The following is a 20,694-nucleotide window of genomic DNA, read 5'->3' on the forward strand; positions in this document are numbered from 1 at the left end:
ATCCCAGCGGCCCAATCCTGCCCCGGTGTGTCCCCCACAAACCAGCCCCGGGCAGCTGTCAAGCCGGCACGGCTGCGTTTCGCCTGTGTGCCTCCCCGCCTGTGGCCCCCTCTGCCTGTGGCCCTCTCTGCCTGTGCCCCACCGCCTGTGCCTCCCCTCCTGTGGCCCCCTCTGCCAGTGCCCCCCCGCCTGTGCCCCCCGCCTGTGCCTCCCCTCCTGTGGCCCCCTCTGCCTGTGCCCCACCGCCTGTGCCCCCCTCTGCCTGTGACCCCCGCCTGTGGCCCCCTCTGCCTGTGCCCCACCGCCTGTGCCCCCCTCTGCCTGTGACCCCCGCCTGTGCCCCCTCTGCCTGTGACCCCCGCCTGTGGCCCCCTCTGCCTGTGCCCCACCGCCTGTGCCCCCCTCTGCCTGTGACCCCCGCCTGTGCCCCCCTCTGCCTGTGCCTCACCTCCTGTGGCCCCCTCTGCCTGTGACCCCCTCTGCCTGTGGCCCTCTCTGCCTGTGACCCCCGCCTGTGACCACCTCTGCCTGTGGCCCCCCGCCTGTGGCCCCCGCCTGTGCCCCCCTCTGCCTGTGCCCCCCTCTGCCTGTGCCCCCCCGCCTGTGGCCCCCTCTGCCTGTGCCCCCCTCTGCCTGTGCCCCCCCGCCTGTGCCCACCTCTGCCTGTGGCCCCCCCGCCTGTGCCCCCCGCCTGTGCCCCCCTCTGCCTGTGCCCCTCTCTGCCTGTGCCCCCCTCTGCCTGTGCCCCCCTCTGCCTGTGGCCTCCCCGCCTGTGCCCCCCTCTGCTTGTGCCTCCCCACCTGTGCCCCCCTCTGCCTGTGGCCCCCCCCGCCTGTGCCCCCCTCTGCCAGGGGACATGCAGCGGGAATTCTCGGGGTCTCTCGCCGCGTTGCCCACCCCTGGGGTATCTGTTCTCCCAGGTGGGGGGGGGGGGGGAGACGGGGCCCAGCGAAGCCGCTGGGTCTGGCGGGGGCAGGCGGGGCGGCAGGCTGGGGTGAGCAGCGTGTGGGTGCCGGCTGGACTCCAGGGGGGCAGGCGAGTGTGTGCCGGGTGCTCCTGCGGATGCCGGGTGCTCGCAGGGGTGATGAGGAGAGGAGGGTGCAGAGGGCAGGGCCACTGGGCGTGTGGGCAGCCAGCCGTTCCTCTCGCCCACCGCGGCACATGGGGACCTGGAGAGCCCAGGGTACAGATGGGCACAGGAGGCTGGGGACACCCAGGGTGCAGAGGGGCACAGGAGGCGGGGGCACCCCAGGGTGTAGACGGGCACAGGAGGCGGGGGGCACCCCAGGGTGCGGATGGGCACAGGAGGCGGGGGCACCCCAGGGTGTGGACGGGCAGAGGAGGCTGGGGGACCCCAGGGTGTGGACAGGCACAGGAGGCGGGGGCACCCCAGGGTGCGGACGGGCACAGGAGGCGGGGGCACCCCAGGGTGTGGACGGGCAGAGGAGGCTGGGGGACCCCAGGGTGTGGACGGGCACAGGAGGCGGGGGCACCCCAGGGTGTGGACGGGCAGAGGAGGCTGGGGGACTCCAGGGTGTGGACAGGCACAGGAGGCAGGGGGCACCCCAGGGTGCGGACGGGCACAGGAGGCTGGGGGCACCCAGGGTGTGGACGGGCAGAGGAGGCTGGGGGCACCCAGGGTGTGGACGGGCAGAGGAGGCTGGGGGCACCCCAGGGTGCAGATGGGCACAGGAGGCTGGGGGCACCCAGGGTGTGGACGGGCAGAGGAGGCTGGGGGCACCCCAGGGTGCAGATGGGCACAGGAGGCTGGGGGCACCCAGGGTGTGGACGGGCAGAGGAGGCTGGGGGCACCCCAGGGTGTGGACGGGCAGAGGAGGCTGGGGGCACCCCAGGGTGCAGATGGGCACAGGAGGCTGGGGGCACCCAGGGTGTGGACGGGCAGAGGAGGCTGGGGGCACCCAGGGTGTGGACAGGCAGAGGAGGCTGGGGGCACCCCAGGGCGTCCGGCGCCCAGGCGGCGGGGGCTGGGAAGCGAGTAATGGCTAATCGGGCGGGTTAATGAGTGCCCAGCCCGTCAGTGGCCTGGCGGTTGACGATCTGGGCTCCAGCAGGCTCCAGGGGCTGGCGGCGGGAGGTCCCCGTGGGCCGAGGGGCTGGGTGCGCCGGGCAGCAGGGTGCAGGGAGAGTTACCCGGCCGGCTCCGGCTCCCGGGCAGCTGCTCTTAGGCTTGGTCACTGCTGGGCTCCTAGAAAAGGAAACGGCCCTCGCAGCCTGGAGCGGCCCCAGGCGTCGGCGCGGGGGCGGGGGAGCCACACAGGCCTGGCCTGGAAGCTCCTAATGACCCGCTGCAGGAACCCAGGCGCTCTGCCGGGAGGGCGGGGGGAGGGACACGGGGATGGGGAGGGGCCAGGCCAGGGGGTGGGGGAGAAGGGCCAGGCCAGGCAGGGGGATCTCTGGGGTGACGCGCTCGGCTCTGCTGCCTCTCCCCAGCTGGCCTGGTCTGAATCGGGTGCTGGGCCCCTAAGAGATCCCTGCTCTTCCCAGACTCACCGGTGGCCTCAGGCCCAGGGGCCGGGTGCGGCCCCCGGCTTGCCTGGATCTGGCTCCCGAGGCTCGGGGGAGCCGGCGCTGGTGCTGCACCCCCCCCCCCGCCGCCGTCTCCTCGGGGGGCTGGAGCCCACACAGTCTGCTAGCCTGGGCCCCCCAGCTGTGGGCGCGAGGGGAACGTGGCGAGCGTCTTTCGGCTTCCCAGTCGGGGGCCACCTCGGGGGGGGAGGGGGTTTAGTTGCCTCTCCCTTGGGTGTGGCCCCTGCCCGGCTTCCGGGCTGGCGAACACGACACCCAATGCTGGGGAACCGGAGCACCTCGCCCCTCTGCAGCAGCGAGGCCGGGCGGGCGGCCCCGGGTTTGCGGGAAGAGCCTGGCGGGTTAAGGCGGCTCCCTGGCTGGCTGGCTGGCTTACCCATGCCTGGCGACGCTCTCCCCCGGGTCCCTGGCCGCCCGCTCAGCCCCACCCAGTGCCGGGGGTCCGGGGGCTGGCTCGGTGCCACGTTCCCCACGCCGCTCGCCACAGCACGTCGTGGGAGCGGGTGTGCAGGACGTAGGTCGCTGAGCCGGCCAGCCCGGCAGTGGGGCACGGCTGATTGGAGCCGGCCGGAGAGCTGCCCCGGGAGGAACCCGGCTTGGGGGCTTCCTTCTCTCTCCTCCCCTTCACGGCGGGGTTGTCGCCGCAGGGGTGACAGCGGCTGGTGAAGGTGACAGCTGCCTGTGGAGAGTAAGCAGGCTGGGGGACCCTCGTCGCCCTCGACCCGCGAGTCCCTTTGATCTCTGGGGTGCCAGCAGCTGCAAGCCACGGCCCGACCATGGCACCAGACCCCTCTCCTGTCACTGCCCCGCCAGCTCCACGAGGCCCTGCTCCCCCTGCCGCGCGACCCTGGAAGAAAAGCGCCAGGGACTCCTCCTAATACAGTCAGCGCCGGGCTCAGCAGGGCGGGACCGGCCCCGCAGCTCAGCCGCCCCTCGGCCAGCACCCCGGTGCCCGGGTTCCAGCCTGCGCCAAGCTGGCAGGGAGAGCGAGGGGGGGAAGGGTGCACGACAGCCCTGCCTGGCAGGGAGGGGGCGGCCGGGGGCACTGCCCAGGTGGGGAGAGGACGCAGCTGCGGCAGGTTCCTCCCTCGCCCAGGGTCGCCTCCCGAGCACACTGGGGCGAGAGGGGCACAACAGACCCGGGGCTCCCAGCTCCTGTGGCAGGGGCAGGGCCGGGTCCCGCAGCTTTCCAGGGGGCCGTGCCCATGGAAGGGCTCTGAGGTCGGCTGCTGGCGCACAGGGGCCGGAGTAGGATGGTGCTGGGCTGAGCCTTGCGGGGGTGCAGGCATGTGCTGGAGGAGCTGGCTCCGGGTGCCTGGCGCGGCTGGGCAAGGAAGGGTGATGGTGTCGGGCGGTGCAGGGTGCTGGTGTCAGGTGGGGAGGATGCCGGTGCTGGGTGCAGCAGCGTGACAGTGTTGGGTGGGCCTGGGTGACAGTGTTGGGTGGGGCAGGGTGATGGTGCTGGGTGGGGCAGGGTGACAGTGTCGGGCAGGGCAGGGTGACGGTGTTGGTTGGGGCAGAGTGATGGCGCCGGATGGGGCAGGGTGACGGTGCTGGGTGCAGCAGCATGACAGTGTCGGGCGGGGCAGGGTGACAATGTCGGGTGGGCCAGGGTGACAGTGCTGGGCGGGGCAGGGTGACGGTGCTGGGTGGGGCAGGATGACAGTGTCGGGCAGGGCAGGGTGACGGTGTTGGAAGGGTGACGGTGATGGTTGGGGCAGGGTGACAGTGTTGGGCAGGGCAGGCTGACGGTGTTGGTTGGGGCAGGGTGATGGTGTTGGTTGGGGCAGGGTGACGGTGTCGGGCAGGGCAGGGTGACGGTGTTGGTTGGGGCAGGTTGACGGTGTTGGTTGGGGCAGGATGACGGTGTTGGTTGGGGCAGGGTGACAGTGTCGGGCAGGGCAGGGTGATGGTGTTGGTTGGGGAAGGGTGATGGTGTTGGTTGGGGCAGGGTGACAGTGTCGGGCAGGGCAGGCTGACGGTGTTGGTTGGGGCAGGGTGACGGTGTTGGTTGGGGCAGGGTGACAGTGTCGGGCAGGGCAGGGTGATGGTGTTGGTTGGGGAAGGGTGATGGTGTTGGTTGGGGCAGGGTGACAGTGTCGGGCAGGGCAGGCTGACGGTGTTGGTTGGGGCAGGGTGACGGTGTTGGTTGGGGCAGGGGGTATGTCTACACTACCCCGCTAGTTCGAACTAGCGGGGTAATGTATGCATACCGCACTTGCTAATGAAGCCCGGGATTTGAATTTCCCGGGCTTCATTAGCATAAGCGGGGAGCCGCCATTTTTAAATCCCCGCTGCTTCGAACCCCGTGTAGCGCGGCTACACGGGGCTCGAACTAGGTAGTTCGGAATAGGCACCCTAGTCCGAACTACCTAGTTCGAGCCCCGTGTAGCCGCGCTACACGGGGTTCGAAGCAGCGGGGATTTAAAAATGGCGGCTCCCCGCTTATGCTAATGAAGCCCGGGAAATTCAAATCCCGGGCTTCATTAGCAAGTGCGGTATGCATACATTACCCTCCTAGTTCGAACTAGGAGGGTAGTGTAGACATACCCAGGGTGACGGTGTTGGTTGGGGAAGGGTGATGGTGTTGGTTGGGGCAGGGTGACAGTGTCGGGCAGGGCAGGCTGACGGTGTTGGTTGGGGCAGGGTGACGGTGTTGGTTGGGGCAGGGTGACAGTGTCGGGCAGGGCAGGGTGACGGTGTTGGTTGGGGCAGGTTGACGGTGTTGGTTGGGGCAGGGTGATGGTGTTGGTTGGGGCAGGGTGACAGTGTCGGGCAGGGCAGGGTGACGGTGTTGGTTGGGGCAGGTTGACGGTGTTGGTTGGGGCAGGGTGATGGTGTTGGTTGGGGCAGGGTGACAGTGTCGGGCAGGGCAGGGTGACGGTGTTGGTTGGGGCAGGTTGACGGTGTTGGTTGGGGCAGGATGACGGTGTTGGTTGGGGCAGGGTGACGGTGCTGGGCGGGGCAGGGTGACGGTGTCGGGCAGGGCAGGGTGTCAAATATTCGGCGGCTGTTTACTCTAGTCACCGTAGGCCAACTCTGGTTGGGCGTTCACGGGTTGCTGTGGGTGACTCCTACTGGCCTGTGTCTGTAACACTGCCTGGGGGGGTCGCCCTGAGGGCCCTCATGTCACATAGACCATGGCCCAGCTGGTTCTCACCTGGGAGGGAAGGGGTCTGAACAAAGGAAGGGGGCGGTTTGCGGAAGGGCAGTCTTGGCTGGGAAAACAGGGAGAGAAGAGACTAAGCTGAGCACTGGGGGTTCAGGGCCGGTGGACCCCCCCCAAGGGTCTGAGGCTGCTTGGCCCCTCACTTCGATGCCCACACGAACCTGGCCTGGGCTGGACCTCGCAGAAGCAATAAACCCCCCTGTTCTACTGGCTGGTAGATAGGGGTGCAGGATCGCTGCTACACAGGATGCCGGCGCCGGTTGGGGCAAGTTAACGGCGCTGGGTGGGGCAGGGTGATGGTGCTGGGCAGGGCAGGGTGATGGTGCCGGGCAGGGCAGGGTGCTGGTGACAGTTGGGGCAGGGTGCTGGTGCTGGTTGGGGCAAGGTGCCAGCGCCGGGCAGGGCAGGGTGATGGTGCTGGGCGGGGCAGGGTGCCAGGGCAGGGCAGGGTGATGGTGCTGGGCGGGGCAGGGTGCCGGTGCCGGTTGGGGCAAGGTGCCAGTGCCGGGCAGGGCAGGGTGATGGTGCTGGGCGGGGCAGGGTGCCAGCGCCGGGCAGGGCAGGGTGATGGTGCCGGACAGGCAGGGTGCCGGTGCCGGTTGGGGCAGGGTGCCGGTGCTGGTTGGGGCAAGGTGCCAGCGCCAGGCAGGGCAGGGTGATGGTGCTGGGCGGGGCAGGGTGCCGGTGCCGGTTGGGGCAGGGTGCCAGCGCCGGGCAGGGCAGGGTGATGGTGCTGGGCGGGGCAGGGTGCCGGTGACAGTTGGGGCAGGGTGCCGGTGCTGGTTGGGGCAAGGTGCCAGCGCCAGGCAGGGCAGGGTGATGGTGCTGGGTGGGGCAGGGTGCCGGTGCCGGTTGGGGCAGGGTGCCAGCGCCGGGCAGGGCAGGGTGATGGTGCTGGGCGGGGCAGGGTGCCGGTGTCGGTTGGGGCAAGGTGCCAGGGCAGGGCAGGGTGATGGTGCTGGGCGGGGCAGGGTGCCGGTGCTGGTTGGGGCAGGGTGCCAGCGCCGGGCAGGGCAGGGTGATGGTGCTGGGCGGGGCAGGGTGCCGGTGCCGGTTGGGGCAGGGTGCCAGCGCCGGGCAGGGCAGGGTGATGGTGCTGGGCGGGGCAGGGTGCCGGTGCCGGTTGGGGCAGGGTGCCAGCGCCGGGCAGGGCAGGGTGATGGTGCCGGGCGGGGCAGGGTACCGGTGCCGGTTGGGGCAGGGTGCCAGCGCCGGGCAGGGCAGGGTGATGGTGCTGGGCGGGGCAGGGTGCCGGTGCCGGTTGGGGCAAGGTGCCAGTGCCGGGCAGGGCAGGGTGATGGTGCCGGATGGGGCAGGGTGCTGCTGCCGGACATTGACGGGCGGAGAGAGGCGAGCGGGGCCCTCTTGGTGTCTGTCCTGCCGAGGCCGTGCTGAGTCACAGCAGCCATGGCAGCTGTGCCCCGGGTGGAGCCGGGGTCGTGGAGAGCACCGGGTGGGTCGCCAGTGCTGGTGCCAGAGCCCCTCCCGGGCGGGCGGGTCCCAGCTGCTGAGCTGTTCCGCAGCTCTGCTGTCAAATCCTTGGCCGGAGACGCTCGCTCTGCAGGCTGGGGCTGTGAATTCCCACCCCGCCTGTCCCCTGGGCCCCCAGCCTCTCTCAGCAGAGCACATGCCCGGCCCAGCGTCGCCAGCGCCTCCCGGCCCTCCCCGACAGGTGGCATCTTCCCGGGAGCCCGCCCCGACGGCCCGCCCTGGGCGTTCCCTGCTCTGACGTGGGCGCCCAGTGGAGATGGGTAAACGCCTTCCCTCTCCGTGCCTCCTCCCCGCTGCTCCGTCTCCGCAGCTGCCCAGGCCTCCGCTGCCCCCTGCATCTCTCCGTCCCCCACCGGCAGCTTTGCTCCCCGCTCCCTGCGCCCCAGGGACTTTTCCCACCTCTCCTGGCCCCGGCGGAGCCTGGGCAGCCCCAGGGAAGAGCCGGCTGGCAGGCCTCTTGTGCCGGTGCAAAGGGGCAAGCGGGGGTGCGGGCAGGCTGCCCCAGGAGGGGTGCTGGCGTCTGTAGGGTGCCGGCGGCTGCAGCAGCAGAATGCTGTTGTGGTTTCACCGTGCGGGGGATCGGCGTTGTGTGGTGCAGAACCGTTCTGGGCTGGCGAGCCTTGGAAATCAGCTCCGCCGCCTCCTCTTATTCCTTCAAGCGCAGGGGAGACGCCTGGGATGTGGACATGCGTTTCAGTCAGTGACCGTGGAGCCGCGGGGAGTTTCGGGGGTTACACGGTTACATGCGGGGGCAGGCGGCTCCCTGGGAGCGGGCTCCCCGCCCGTACGGGGAGCCTGGGGGGAACCAGGAAGGGTCTCCCACGGGCCCAAGGTCGTTGATTTACTGCGTACACAGTTACGTTTTCACATTCCTAGAGAAGCTGTTCATGGAGTTGTTTCAGGAAGTCCCGCCTTCCGGAGGCGGGACTTCCTGGAATGCTGGAGGAGGAGGAGCATGGCCAGGCTCAGAAGTGGAGTGGTGTAGACGGACTTCCTAACGGCACTCCCCCCTGCCCGCCTGGCAGGATGGGCCCTAGGATTATATGAGGGCAAATCCGCAGGGGAAGTGCTGTGCTTTGGGGTCTAAACTCCCCTGGGGGCGGAGGGGCGGTGGCCCTGTGGGGAGAGGGGCGGTGGCCCTGCCGTGCGGCGGGAGCGCAGGAACGCTGCTTGGGGCCGGCCCGCCGGGCGCATTCCTGGGCACGGGCTAGTTCTGGGCGGGAGGAAGCGCCGAGGCGGATGGCAGGGCCAGGCCGGGAGGGCTGCTGCAGGCGGGAGCCCGTGGGCCGGAGCCAACCCTCGGCACAGCGGGCTCAGGCCTGCCCCGGCGCCTCGGGAACGTTGCCTTTTTAGGCCTTGGAGCGGAGAGGTTGAGCAGCAACGCTCCAGTCCCAGCTGTGCTCGGAGCCCTGCCAACAGCCCCGAGGAGGGAGCGGCGGCTGGAGTCCGAAACGGGCAGCGTGCGGCCTTCTCGGACCGCTGCCTCCTGCTCGCTCCGGGTCCACGCGGTCGGGAGACGAAGCAGCGTCCGAGCCACCTGCTTACCCCCAGTAGCCCCCGGGGCTGGGTCCACCCGCAGCGAGACGCGGCGCCGACGCGGCAAACCCACGCGGCCGCGAAAGCCGCGGGCACGCCGGTCGTGGAGCGGCCCTGGCTCCTGTCGGGTTCGCTGGAGTCGGTCAGGAACGGGCTCAGGCGGCCGTGAATGTCCAGGCAGGGGCCCGCTCCCTTGCGGTGTTGCGGAGCCGGTGCAACTCGTCTGCCCTGCGGGCCGTGAACGTTCCCACGGGATGAGGCCCAGCGAACCGGCCCGCCCAGCGGCCGCAGCCTTGGAAGGGGGGGCTGGCTTGTCCCACGCGGGGTCCCTACGGCAGGATCTCCGCCCCGGCGACCCTCGCGGGGCCAGCGGGGCCCGGCTCTGCCTTCCAGGGCCCTTGGCCGGGCTGGCAGAGAAGCCAAGCGGCTTTGAAACACGCCACCCGAGCATGTGCCGTGGGGAGCCGTCACCGCAGGGCCCGCGGAGAGCGCTGGGGTCAGATCCCGCAGCCTCCGGTCAGGACCTCAGAGAGCGAGCGGGAGGGACGGGAGGCGGAGGGGCTCCGGGGAGGAGCCCTTAATAAAGGGGGCAGCATTCCGGTGTGGGAAGGAGACGGGGAGAGCCGATGGGCGAGGCAGTGGGACGGGGGAGGTCTGTGTGCCAGAACTGGGAGCACCTCAGCCCCTCGGGACAGGGACGGTCTGTCCATCCAGCCCCTCGGGACAGGGACGGTCTGTCCATCCAGCCCCTCGCCTGTGGGACCAGCGGGTGGCCGTCGGTCTAGGTGCTCCGGCTGGCCCCAGGAAGGGGTTCCCCACAGAGTAGGTGGGGCTCGGTGGGTCTGTTCTCCCCAGCGAGCGGGGCAGGGGCAGGGGCGATGGGTCGCCGTCTCCGTGTTCTCACCTGAAATCGGGTGGGAGGGGCGCGTCGGTCCGGACCTGTCGGACGTAGACAAAGCGTGCGCAGTTTTAGCAGCGAGCCAATCGCGACTTTGCCGAGGGGCGGGGCAGGGTGGCCAGCGCGGGCCATGTGGAACCCAGGACTCGGGCGAGGAAAACGCGTTTCAATCGTTGGCCGGTTAAACGTCAAATGGCACCGTTTCACTGCTGAACTGCCTGTCCCGCTGGGGCTGTTTTTCCTGGCAGTCACCTACCGTTCCCCGTGCCTCAGTTTCCTTTGGGCTCATTCCCTTGTGAGAATTGGCAGCCCTGGCAAACCCGGCCGAGAGCAGCTCCCCACCGTGCTGTCCGGAAACCCGGCGAAGGACCTGGGCTGGCAGCTTACGCTGACAAAGGGCGGGCGGGGAACCAGAGAGCGAGCCAGCAGAGGCATGAAGAGAACTCACATTCGCCCTGCCGTGCTCTACCCATTGGGCCACGCTGCCTCTTTCCTCGCCGTCCCTCTTGCTCTGACAGTGACCAGCGCTAGAGGAAGGGGTGAATCGAATAGTCGAGTAATCTCCTGAATGGTTATCAGTTACTTGACTCTTCTAGAGTCCCGGGGGTGGGGCTGGCAGCCGGTGCGCACCAGCCCCACCCTGGGGAGCCCCCGGCCACTCCGCACCGTTTCCTCTGGATCCGAGGCAGCAGCACCGGGTGCCAGGCGGGAGCTGGTCCGTGAGGGGAGCTGGTTTAAAAACTAGCTCCTCTTGTAGACCGGCTGCCTGTTGCCCCAGGCTGCTGCCTCGCATACAGAAGCAGCAGTGCAGGGTGGCAGCAGCCCCTGTCTGGGGGGGTGGGGAGGGTGGGGGCTGAGCCCCTGGACCAGTTCAAGCCAACACCGAGCCGGGCTGCCTGGCTCCTAATACGCTTGAAATGCAGAGCCGCAGCGGGGGTAGGTCCCAGACCCGGCGCGAGCCAGGACTGAGCCAGGCTGCCGGCCAGCCTGCTGAAAAATATACTGGTGGGGCACTGGGGGGAAACGCGTGTCGTCTAGAGCGTTAACCGATACGCTTTTGCTTATCGGCTAATCGTTAATCGGCTACACTACTGCATCCCTACCCAGGAGCGGAGAGGAGATAACCTATCCCTCTAGCAGGGCTGATCCTGCTCTCTGAAAGGGGGAGGTGGTGTCAAGCCCGGGAACGGCCGGTTTAATAGCCCTTCCACAGCGGGTCGGACGAGGTCGGCGCTCTGTGTGGCTGTGCAGTCCCTCCTTGAATCGTGTTACGTTCTTGGCCTTGCTGACTTCCTGCAGCAGTGAGTTCCACCGGCTAATCCCACATGGTGTGAAAAAGCATTTCCTTTTGGATCTCTCCATCCGGTGCCTCGCCCTGGCTCTCGTGCTCTGGGACAGGGAGACTCGCCCCGCCTGCTGGCCTCTCTTCCGTCTTCCTGCCTGTGAGAGGTTTTTCCGTAGGCCCTTGGTCACTAGTGTGGCTTACGCCGGGTGCGATCTGACGGTTTCCTCCTTTGTGCTGCTGCGTCGTTCCCCCGTTGTGTGCCGCCGGGCTCGCGCTCTGCTCTGGCCGGGGAAGCGGTTGAGAGAGGACAGAGACTGCAGAGTTAACGAGCGCTGTGCGGAGTCCCGGGCAGCCGCCTGGGAGAAGGCCTGTCGGTTTAGTCCACTGCCTTGCACGGCACGGCACGATTCCCCCCGTGCAAAGCACTAGCAGCCAGAATGGTGGCAGGGGAGAATCGGGATCGCGGTCGCTCGCCCCTGGAGGTGCTTTGGGTCGAACCAGGCTGCTGATTCCCCGAGCCGGGTGCCCCAGGGGCGTGTGGAAAGAGCAGTTCTGGAGAAAGGGTGACTTGCTCGAGAAGAAACCTCTTCCTTTCGGTTCTGCTTTGGGTTGTCGTCATCAGCCTGGCAGGGAGGGGCGGGCGCTGGAGGGGGTTGATGGAGGAGGGCAAAGCCAATGGAGAGTTTTCGGGAGGGCATGGGATTGCGCCAGGCATTGACTTTTCACCTTCTCCCGCAGCTCATGGGTGTGGGCCCCAGGCCCGTGTGAACTGGGTGTGTCTCGGCGAATTGTTTCCCTGCTGTTGCACGCGCCTCCAGCTTGGCTCGCTCTTAGCCTTGTCCCCATCGTGGCGCCGAAAGCTGCCTTGGGTCCACAGGCCGGGGAGAGCGTTCACACTGCCGAGCGACTTCCGGCCCAAAAAACACCCCGTGTGGGCGACAAAAAACTGCCGGCCCTGCGAGAGGCCCTAACCTTTTCCCCTCCCAGAGCCAGGGTGGGCTCTGCTGTTGGTTTGTCCAGAGAACTGGCTTCGGCCAGTGTCCCACCAGGCCTGCCCTGATGGCTCGGCTCAGTGTTCTGTGATCTCTGCTGCCCTGCAGGCCTGCGCCCCTCCCCCCCTCACAGCTCTGGGAAGTATCCGGCCGCTGAGTGAACAAACTAGGCAAATCACTGGGATACTCCTGTTCTGCCCGGCTAGGAGCACAGCAGCAGGCAGGCGGCTGTGGCAGGGGGAGGGCCAGGGAGACGGCCATGCTGCTTTGACGTCCCTCAGCACGGAGAGCTCCCAGAGCGACTCATGATGCTGCTCCCAGCAGCTGAGGAGGTGGTGGGAGAACGCAGAGGGAATCCCGAGGAACGCAGGGATCAGCCCCCACACTGCTTTGCTCTATCCGTCAACAGGGGCGCGAGCCAGGTGGCCAGGAAACGTGGACAATGGGAGGCAGAAAAACCGATGTGACCCGTTTTCCCTTGTGCAAGTCGTTAGCCCTTTTGTTGCCAACCCTTCCCTGTATAGACTCAGCCTGGGATGGGGTGTCGGCAGGGTCGCCTGGCTCGCTGGGCGTGGGGGGACTGCGTGGTGGGCTCCGGGGAGCCCCAGACAGGTCCCTCTGTCTCCAGGATGGAGCCTCTGAGCACGGCACTTCCAGCCGGAAGTGGGGGCCGTCCTGGCCTGTGAGCTCTGCCGCCAGCCCCACCCCTCCAAACCACAGTGCGTTCCCGGCGCTGGGAGCAAGGAAACAGCCCCACCGAGCGCCCGCCGTCACAGCAGTGCCTCAGTTTCCCTGGAAGAGTACAGCGCCGTCCCCGGGCATTTGGAACATGCGGGTCCCCTGCCGCTTGGCCTGCGGGCGGATTGTGCAACCCTCCGCCGGCTCCCTGCCCATTCGGGGCCCTTCCGCTCCCGGTGCTGAGCGATTGCCCAGGAGCCGGGGTCTCCAAGGAATTTAGGCACCGACGTCCCATGGAAGTCACAGGAGGCTCACACTGGATCCAAGGATCCTGACTCCCTTTGGCAAAGCCCCACGCCCCGGTCTCGTCCTAGGCTCTCCTGCCGCTACAGGGCAGGGCGCCGACCGTGGCGGAACAGCCAGATTGGTAACGGTATGGAGGGGCCGCGGCATGCGGCGTGGGAATGCCCCACTGGGTTGGGAGCCTAGCTATCCGTTTCCGATGGGATTTAGGCACTTCGGAGCCAACCGTCCATTGACAGTTGATGGGAGTTAGGCGCCTGAGCCGCCTGCCCCGAAGAGCTTACAAGAGGGAGAAAGGGTGGGAGGGAAACTGAGGCACGGGACCCCGACGTCCCCAGCAGGTGGGAACAGAACATGAGTCTCCTGTGCTCTACCCATTGGGCAATGCTGCCTCTCTCTGTAAGAGCCTCCCATGACTCCCCGCGCCGTGGCTCGCTCCAGCCCGCGGGGGCAAGGGAGTTCGGTGGCAGTGGTTTGGCGCCGGGTCTGCGTCGTGGTGATGGGGGGGGGTACATGGTCTCTGGGGGGGTGGCTGTGTTCCAGCGCGGAGAGGAACAGGGGAGGGCTCTGGGGGGCTGGGCCGGCTGCTCCTCGGGGGAAGGTCCCTGGGGCAGATGACGCCCGATCCGGATTTGACAGAGGCGCCTGGGCCATGCAGGGAAATACGTTCCCCATGCGGGGAGTCGGGCCGGGGAAAAGGTTCACATCGCAGTGGCGGGGAGGGGACAGGGATATCCCACCCTGATCTCCAGGCCGGGAGCACACGGGAGGCCGGCGGGCGGCTTTTCCCCCCACCCGTACGTTCTTCTCTCTGCGGTTTGGCTCCTCTGGGGTTTCTCAGCCTCCGTCCTTCCGGGTCCCAGGGTTAGCAGCTGGGAGGACCCGCTTCCTCTGGGTGGCTTTGTCTCCCTGGCCGCTTGACCTTCCCGGGGGGGGGGGGGGAAGCAGGCAGGGCGGGGGGAGCACAACATCTGGGGATGCTGTCAGCCTCTTGGACAGTGGGAACCCGGCAGGGCTTTGTTGATTTCACGCTGCCAAAGGAAGCCAGACCCTAATCCCCTTCCCTTGCAAAGCGCAGCCTGGCGCGGGTGCCCAGACGCGGCCTCTCCCATGCAGCCGGTGCCCAGAGACCTGGCACTGCTCCCCCATCCGTAGCATCAGCCGGACTCGCCACCCATCTCAGTGTAACCCTCGCCGTGCCGGTCTCTCTCCTCTCCCGGGCCCCTGGGGGAGTTCCCTGTGAGCCGTGTGCATGGGGAGATTCACATGCTGCCCGGCCGGTGAGCAGCACGCCCCCCGCTAAGTTGGTGTTTCTGTTGGTGGTGCACATGGGCCCGCATCTTGGTGCACGTTGAAAAATTATTCCGCACGTGGATGGCAAAGATTAGAGGGGACATTGGTAGTCCCCAGGGGCACTCAGCAGTGGGGGGGGGGGGGCCTCGGCCATGCACGGAGCCGGTGTGAATTTTACCCGGGCCGGCTTTGTGTGTTCAGCTGCAAAGCAAGCCCCTCCCCCGTGCCCCCTCCCGGCTGACCCCCGTTGTTCCCAGCCGCTGGGATTATTCCACTCAAACCGCTCTCCCAGGCCTCCTTGAGAACAGGCATTAAGCGCCTGGCTGCCGGTGTGGTCATTAACTTTCTTGGCCGGGGCTGGCTCCGGAGAGATGGGGGAGGGGGAGGTGGAGGCAGAGTCTGTTCCTAGTTACTGCTCCCTGGGGCAAGCCCCGGAGGTTTGAGTTTAAAAATAGCACAAGGCCGGCTTGCAGCGCTGGGTTTGTGCGTGCGAGATCCCTCCCGCTGGCCAGGCCAGCCCCTCACTTCTCCGTCCCCGGCGCCCCTCTGCAGCTGTAGCCCACCTCTGCGCCCTGGGGCGGTGTCTCTGGGCCTCCCAGCCGGCATGCCATGTTGCCCCAGGGGGAACGTGGCAGGTGCCCCAGAGGGAGGGAACACAACAGGGAACCGTCAATTGACCTCTCCTCTGTCGTCCATTCCCGGCTTCTGACAAACAGAGGCCAGGGACACGGCCCCCCCAATCCTGACTAATCGCCATTGATGGACCTAACCTCCAGGAATCTATCTAGCTCTTTTTAAAGTCCTGGCCTTCACCACATCCCCTGGCGAGGAGTTCCACAGGTTAACTGTGCGCTACGTGAAGAAATACTTCCTTGGGTTTGTTTTAAACCTGCTGCCTGTTCATTTCATTGGGTGACCCCGAGTTCTTATGCTCTGGGAACAAGTCCCTCACTTTTCCTGATTCCCTTTCTCCTCCCCCGTCTTCTCCTCCCCTCTTTGCGCCGCTGAAACGTCCCTGTCTTTGCCATCTCTCTTCGTGCGGCAGCCGGTCCAGCGCCCTCCTCGTTCGTGTTGCCCTTTTCTGCGCCTTTGCCAATGCCAAGCCGCGGCGACCGCCCCTGCGTGCAGGATGGAGGCTGCAGCAGGCGCTCGCTGGCCGGCGCAGCGCAGGGGCCAGCCGGGCGCCTGGCCCGACAGCCCATGACAAGAGCTGCCTGTGTTGGGAGGCCCCCGGAGGGTGGCGGGGGTGCTGCTCGTCTGGGCGCTGGGCGCGGTGACGGTGGCCTCTCCCTGAGCCATGGCCTGCTCCAGCCCCCGCCGCTCTGTTTAGGAGCCCCAACCGCCGTCCCCTCCGTCTCTTCTGATGCCCGAAGGCCACCGCTTGGTGGGCCAGGGCAGCTGCCCATCCCGGTGCAGCGGGGGGCCGGCAGGGGGTGTCGGGCCTACCCCTGCCCAGTTGCTCCATCACAAGCAGGTTCCCGTTTGCAGGATGAGACCAGCCGTGCGGAGAAACCTGGGGGAGGGTTCTTGGTTAGCAGAAGACGGGGTCTCTTCCCAGTCCAGTGGCCGTGGCTGGTGCAGAGCATGTGGGGTATGGAGTGGTGTGAGGGACCGGCATGCACGGAGCAGTGTGAGGGGCCGGCGTGCACAGAGGTGTGCAAGGTGCCAGCATGCACGGAGGAGTGCAAGTGGCTGGCGTGCACGGAAGTGTGTGAGGGGCCGGCATGCACGGAGGTGTGCGAGGGGCTGGCATGCACGGAGGTGTGCGAGGGGCTGGCATGCACGGAGGAGTGCGAGTGGCTGGCATGCCGGAAGTGTGCGAGGGGCCAGCATGCACGGAGGAGTGCAAGTGGCTGGCGTGCACGGAAGTGTGTGAGGGGCCAGCATGCACGGAGTGTGCGAGGTGCCAGCATGCACGGAGGTGTGCGAGGGGCCGGCATGCACGGAGGAGTGCAAGGGACTAGCATGCACGGAGCAGTGCGAGTGGCTGGCATGCCGGAAGTGTGCGAGGGGCCAGCATGCACGGAGGAGTGCAAGTGGCTGGCGTGTACGGAAGTGTGTGAGGGTCCAGCATGCACGGAAAGTGCGAGGGGCCGGCATGCACAGAAGAGTGCAAGGGGCCAGCATGCACGGAAAGTGCGAGGGGCCGGCATGCACAGAAAGTGCGAGGGTCCAGCATGCACAGAAAGTGCGAGGGGCCGGCATGCACAGAAAGTGCGAGGGTCCAGCATGCACAGAAGAGTGCGAGGGTCCAGCATGCACGGAAAGTGCGAGGGTCCAGCATGCACAGAAAGTGCGAGGGTCCAGCATGCACAGAAAGTGCGAGGGGCCGGCATGCACGGAAAGTGCGAGGGGCCGGCACGCACGGAAAGTGCGAGGGGCCGGCATGCACGGAAAGTGCGAGGGGCCGGCATGCACAGAAAGTGCGAGGGGCCGGCATGCACAGAGGTGTGTGAGGGGGGTTCCTGGAAGGGGGAAGGGAAAGGGGCTTTCTGCGTGGTCAGGGTGGGAGGGGGGGGTATCCGCCCAGGTGCGCCAGCAGAGACGTGCCCCCTTCATTTACAGGGAGGGGGCATCGGCCAGGAGTCCCCCCGACCTTCCCTTCACAGCTGCTTCCTACTTTGCCCCGTCATCACTCGGCCCCTTGGCATCCCCGTTGCCCCTCCCCCTCCTGTGCCAGCTCCTGTCCGCCCCTGCCAGGGCCGCTCTCCTGCCTCCTGCCGGACCTGGGTGCCCGTCTGCCTTTCCTGCTGCCCCCGTGGCCTTGCGCCACCCCGGAGTCTCCCCGCCTGTCTGCTCTCGCCCGCTGCTCCCCAGGGGCCGGGCTCCGCCTGCTCCACTTTCGGGGCTGTGGGTGTGACGCCGGGGAAGCAGCGTGGGCTGGTGGCCGCGGTTCCTTGGCGTGCCAGGCGGGCTGGCCAGTCACCTCCGCCCCTTTGCACCCGGGGTTGCTAGAGCCAGCCGCCTCCGGTGCACGTGCTGCCGTATGCCAGCCCCCCAGCCAGCCCCATGGCGCAGCGTGGGCAGACCCCCTGGCGACGGGCACGGCCGGACTCTGCATGGAGCGCCGGCTGCGAGCGCCCAGGCTGCCCCTCCGGCCGTCCTTGCCCCTTCCCATCCCGTCTCCCCACTGCGGTGGCTACCGCCGCACTGCATCTACTGGCCAGCGGGCATGCGCCGTCCAGGCGTCCTGCTTTCACGCACCCGTGTCGGGCACAGCCTGGAGGAGGCAGAAGACAGGCCGGGCACTCAGGCTCCATACCTCCTCCGAACCCCGGCCGCGAGCCGTTGGCGGGAGCGTTTGTCTGTATCCCTGGGCGCCGGGGTCCCTAGAAACACCTAATCCCAATGGGAGCGTCTGCAAGAAAGACCCCAGACTTGGAGCCAGGGCAGGTCGGAGCCAAGGCAGGCAGCCCGCCCGGTCGTGGGCCGCCGTGTGCCCCCCATTGGCCGCCTCGTGTGCGCGGCTCATTGGATGTTCGGATGATGGCGAGGGCAGGAGACACTTGACAGCGGAGTGGCGGCCCCCATCGCCGTGCATTGATCCTCCTCACCGTCCCGGTCTGGGATCTCTGCCACATTAGCCACACCCCTGCCTTGTGCATGCCGGAGCCGTTGAGCGACGGAGAACCCGCCACGGCCCGGCGAGTCTATTCCCGGCGTCGGTCGCTCTCCCTGCTCGGAAGCTGGGGTTTGTGGGGCTGCCGCGTCCGGCTCTTGCTGTGCCTTTCACGGCTGGACGGGAGAGCCCTCGACGGACCCGGATCTCCCTCCGAGCAGGGCGCGGACGAACGGGAGACGCGACGGACGCCAAGGGGCGCGGGCTTGACGGAGGAGGGCAGGCGGCCGATGGCTGCTCGTCCGTCTGTCTGAGCTCGCGGTCCAGCTGGGAGGGGCTGATCTCCCATGCGCAGCCCCCGCCCGAAAGCGAAATGAACCGGAGTAATGCTGAGCAAAGGGGAGTGCCGGCTCCCACCTGGGGAGCTGGGACAGCGTCGCCCATAGTCCCGGGAGACTCTGCGGGGCGGCCGGATTAGTCTGTCGCTTAAAATGCCACGAGGAGCCCAGTGGCACTTTAGGCTACGTCTGCACTGCAGTGTAAATGGGGCAAAATCCCCTTTGGCGCAAGATCCGGGCCACCTGCTTTTTGGAGGGATAAGGGATCTTGCACAAAAGTTTTTTTTTTGCGCAAAACGGCCCCGTCTCCACTGCGCCACCCCGCTCGGAAGAGACGACGCACGCGCGCGCGGGAGGGAGGCCACCGAGCGCTTCGTTCGCATTGTCTCCGCCGACAAAGGCTGCGGGGTCGACGTAGCCTTGGCGACTAACAAATCGATAGCGTCGTGAGCGTTCCTGGGTAAAACCCACGTCCTCTGATGAGCCGAGTGGGGAGAAAAGGGGGGCCCAGAAGATAGACCTGAAAAAGAAAGGAGAGCAAAAGCGAAGTACCCGTCAATCGCCGGGGCGGTGCTCACGAGGCTACTTGAGTGGGTGGGGAGTTGCCAGCCCTGGCTCTCCATGTCAATGAGGGGTTGAATGTAAGGAAGGCTGGATGTGTAATGGGCCGGCCGGTCCATGGCTTAGCTCAGGCCCAGGGACGCTGGGTCCCATTTGCAGATGAAGGCCCGTTCCACAGTCTCCCTCTCTCTGCGATTGCCCTGGTAGAAGGACGGCTACTTTTCAATCCATCACTGGGTGCCCAGGCAGCTTCCAATGTCCCCTGCCCGGTTTCGGCGTCTTCCCATGTCCGATGTCCGGCTTGTGCCCGTGTAACCGTCCTCGCAGAGACTGTCCCGTCGGGGCAGTACCCGTGCAGAGGGGCATCGCGGCACGTGCTGGTACGTGTTGTGCCGACGCGTTGGGGTTTTCCCGTCTCCTGCACCCCCGGAGTGGCACAGACAGACTCCACCAGCCAGTAGAACAGGGGGAGTTTATTGCTCCTCCAGGATACAGCCCAGCACAGGTGTCATCTGGTTATAGGAAATGGGGCTACAATGCCTCAGCCCCCCTTGAGATGGGGGAGACTGGGCCCCTAAATTCCAGCCCCTTTCCCTAGGCTGTCTCCTCCATGATCCCAGACAGAAACTAAACTCTCTTCCGGCCCTGCCCCCCGGCCAGGGCAGCATCCACCTTCCTTTGATTCTCTCCTTGGGGGGTAGCTGGTCGGACAGGTTTGGAGCCCCCTTTGCATAATGACTCACCCCCTGCCCTGCTGGGCCGTGCTACAGACAGCCACCAGTGGGGGTCACCCACAGCCCACTGCCCAGCATAGCAACCAGCAAGGTACCCCCATTATGTCACACATGTCACCATCGAGGGTGTGCCATCACATGGGGTTCTGCTGGAAACCCCTGGAGCGAGGCTGTTAACCCTACACCGGGAAGGCTCCGGCGCGCTGGGCAGGGGCTGGCATTGTCTCCACCAGGTGCCGGGGAGGAGGGGAGGGCTGTCGGGAGCAGAGGAGAAACCCCCATGCACCGGCTGGCCTCGGCCTCTGCCATGTGGCCGAGGAGGGGCATAGGGCCCTGGATGCTCCGGGGAGGCGTGGGCGGCAGACAGCTGACCTGCCCCACCTGAAAAAAGGGGAGAACCGAGACCGCCCCTCGCTGTGCCAGCTGGCCGGTTGTGGGCACGGAGAAGCCTGCCGCACCCGTCCGGGGGGCATCCCAAACTCTGCGCCCCCACGGTAGCCGAGCGGCGGGAGGGACTGGCCTCCGAGCGGCCCTGCCTCGCCGCGGCTCCCGAAGCCCGGCTCTGCCCTGCGGCGTGACTTGGAAATAATAAGCGTCGCGTCCGCGCTGCTCAGCCCGCTCTGCCGAAAGCAGGGCCGAAAGGTGGGCGCCGGCTCCCCTCGGGGCTTCGGGAGCAGCGATCTCGGGGGGCACTCCGCGTCAGCCCCCTTCCCTCCCTCCGGGCGCGGCCCTGCCCCCGGCCTGGGCTCCGGCAGCCAGGGGTGTTGGTGGGAGCCGGTGGAAAAGGAAGGAACGTGCGTCAGAGATGGGCCTAAACAATCCCCTCCCGGCCAGGCCGCCTCGGGCTGGGCTGCAGGCCAGCGTCCCGGCCTGGGCCCGGCCTGGCTGGAAAAGGCCCCGCTGCCTTCCTGCAGCGCAGCTGGGGGAAGGAGGGAGGGGGGGTGCGGGGATAAATCTTTGCTGTTTCCCTGCAGTCCCTGCCGTGCCCGGGAGCTGGGACGGGCACCCCGAGCCGGTGCCGGCTGTGCGGCGTGCGATCCCTCCCGAGAGCCGGGGGCTAGCGCCTCCCCCGGCTCCCCTCGCCTCCGCGGGCTTGTCTGCGGGCCGGCTCCCGCCCAGGTAACAGGGGGGCGTCCCTGCCGAGTTCAGGTCCCAGGAACGTTCCTGCTGGCGTGTGCCGGTTCACATCCCCGCCGGGAAGCACCTAGCCCCTAGTCCTCAGCGGAGCGGAATCGACGGGCCCCGACTTCGCGTTGGGGCTTCCTCGAGTGCAGCCGGCGGGAGAGACGAGCGGCCCCGTTTGGGGCTGA

General features: G+C 67.5%; 1 protein-coding gene across 12 annotated transcripts in view; it reads left to right on the forward strand.

The window, feature by feature from the left end:
* TNS1 (tensin 1) overlaps positions 1–20,694 on the forward strand; it is a 241,298-nt gene that overhangs the window by 83,211 nt on the left and 137,393 nt on the right. The window lies entirely within an intron of this gene.

Source organism: Pelodiscus sinensis, chromosome 7 (genome assembly GCF_049634645.1).
Source record: "Pelodiscus sinensis isolate JC-2024 chromosome 7, ASM4963464v1, whole genome shotgun sequence".
Taxonomy (NCBI): domain Eukaryota; kingdom Metazoa; phylum Chordata; order Testudines; family Trionychidae; genus Pelodiscus; species Pelodiscus sinensis.